The following is a 2662-nucleotide window of genomic DNA, read 5'->3' on the forward strand; positions in this document are numbered from 1 at the left end:
AATAACACAGCGGTTCATTTTTTAATTTTTAATTCTTTTAAGTTTCATACTTTAATCCATCTGCCAACAAGGCCCCCAGCCTGGTCAGACAGGACCATCCCCAGAAGGAGATGAGCCCTGCCCAAAGTTATGAGGAAGATTCTAGAGAGAAAGGAGAGAGGGAGGCTCCAGCTTTCTGATGATCCTTAAAATGATTGGCTATTGTCTAGGGGTACCTTCCTACTGCTCTCTTTTCCTTTCTTGATCGGCTACCTGGGATGGCCAGAGAGCTTGAGGGGGGGCATGTTTCTATGGAAATAGGCTAAGATAGCAGTTTCAAATGCTTGCCTTACATGCAGAGATGACCCCAGTTTCATCCCTAGCATGATCACATATGGTTCCACATATGGAACACCATCAGGAGGACGGTTGATAATAGAGCCAGGAGTCTAATCTCCATTCCCGATTATTTTTCATTTTTATTAGGTTTTTTTGTTTGTTTGTTTTGTTTTGGGGCCACCCCTGACAGTGCTCGGGGCTACTCCTGGCTCTGAGCTCAGAAGTTCTCAAGGATGAAAGAGACTATGTTCTGCAACACGCACATGGTTAAGGCACTGCCACCTATTTTGTGGCATGTAACCAATAAAAACTTCATTTATGCTTGCTCTTCAAGCCCATATTCTCCCTTGAATTTCTCTCTTATTTCTCTCTCTCTCACATGTGTCTATGTTATTTGCTTATTTCCACCCTGAAGAAGCCTGTGTTCTCTCTTGAACACATATTTCTCCCTTACTTTTTTCTTTTTTCTTTTTTCTTTTAATTTTGGGGTCACGCCTGGCAGAGCTCAGGGGTTACTCCTGGCTCTCTGCTCAAAAATCGCTCCTGGCAGGCACAGGGGACCATATGAGATGCCGGGATTCGAACCACCATTCTTCTGTGTGACAGGCAAATGCCTTATCTCCATGCTCTCTCTCTGGCCCCTATTTCTCCCTTTCTATGCCCTTACATACTTTCATTTATTTATTTGGGGGGTTGGTCTATTTGGGGCCACACCTGGCAGTACTCGGTGTTGTTCTGGCTCTGCACTCAGGAATTAGTTCTGACAGTGCTCAGGGGACCAGGGGTGTGCAAGGGATCAAACCAGGGTACCCAGGTGAAGGCAAATGCCCTGCCCACTGTACTATCACTCCAGGCCTGCCTCACATCATTTTAATGAGTTTCACTAGAAATTTTCTTGCTTCACACACACAGAGTCATTTAAAATCTACAAACGTCTGGCTTTATTTTTGATAATTGTTATCAATGATATCTGATTCAATAAGATAGACAGTTGCTATATTCAGAAAACATACAGTATGTGAAATAGATGATATTCAAGCTAAATCTTAGCAGATATGTAAAATATAAACTAAATATAAAATCTGGGGTTTGGGGCCCTCATTGATGCTGCCCCCCCCCAGGGCCTCCTGATTTCACAGGCGGCCTTTGTGAGTGGAATGTTGGGCCCCGTCACTGGGGCGACGACTCGGATTTCCTCAGAGACTGCGTGCGCTCTTGCTTGCGAGGAAGGACAAAATGTCGAGCTCCCGCAATAAAAACTTTCGATTTGAAACGCTGGCTTCAGCCATTTATACTGACCCTCTACTTCCTGACCCTGGTCCTGGCCGTCCCCGTGGTCGTGTGGCAGCTGCAGCGCCACAACTGGAGCATCCACACCAAGGCCTGGTTTATCGCAGGGATCGGTGTGCTGTTCACCTTGCCCGTGTCCCTCTGGGGCATCCTGCAGCACGTCGTGCACCTCTCGAGGCCTGACCTGCAGAAGCCCATCATCAGGATCCTCTGGATGGTGCCCATCTTCAGCCTGGCCAGTTGGGGCTGTCTGCTCTGGCCCGACCACGCCACCTACCTGGAGACCCTCCGCGAGTTCTACGAGGCCTTTGTCATCTACAGCTTCATGGGCCTCTTGGCCAACTTCGTACAGGCCCAATACCCGAGTCTGGAAGCCATCCTGGAGGCCAAAGGGAAGCAAAGGTTTCCCTTCCCCTTCTGCTGGTGTCCCCCGCACCAGGCGGGACAGAGAGTGCTCTGCCGATGCAAGCTGGCGGTGCTGCAGCACATCACCATCAGGCTCTTCAGCTCCGTCATCGCTGCCACCTGCGAGTTCCTCCACGTCTACAAGCATGGAACCATCAGCGTGTCCAGTGCTTGGCTGTACTTGGCCATCCTCAATGGAGTGTCAGAGACCTTCGCCGTCTATTCCCTCGTGGTGCTCCACCAAACCCTCCAGGAGGAGCTGAAGCCCATCCAGCCCGTGGGGAAGTTTGTGTGCATGAAGCTGGTGCTATTTCTGACCAACTGGCAAGGAGTGATCATCGCAGGGCTCTTGAAGTCGCACGTGATATCCGAGACCTCCACCTGGGACTGGCAAACGGCCAAGGCAGTGGGCACCGGGATGCAGAACTTTGCCCTCTGTATGGAGATGTTCGTGGCTGCCATCGTTTTCCAGTACAGCTACTCTTACACACCCTACATGAAAGAACAAGAAGAGGTACGTTTTGGTCCTTCTTCTGGGAGATCTGGGATGTGTCAGATATTACAGAAGACGTAGTCGCACAGGCCATGGGGTTCACGGAGTGCTTATGTGGCAGCACGAAAGGTCTGAGGACAGAAAAGGATGCGTGTG

At 49.7% G+C, this 2662-nt stretch overlaps 1 pseudogene; it reads left to right on the top strand.

Annotated features, from left to right (window-relative positions):
• The first annotated feature begins 546 nt into the window (after positions 1 to 546).
• Positions 547 to 630, top strand: LOC126026448 (uncharacterized; annotated as a pseudogene).
• Positions 631 to 2662: the final 2032 nt, after the last annotated feature.

The sequence above is a fragment of the Suncus etruscus genome, chromosome 13, assembly GCF_024139225.1.
Source record: "Suncus etruscus isolate mSunEtr1 chromosome 13, mSunEtr1.pri.cur, whole genome shotgun sequence".
NCBI classification, from domain to species: Eukaryota; Metazoa; Chordata; class Mammalia; order Eulipotyphla; family Soricidae; genus Suncus; species Suncus etruscus.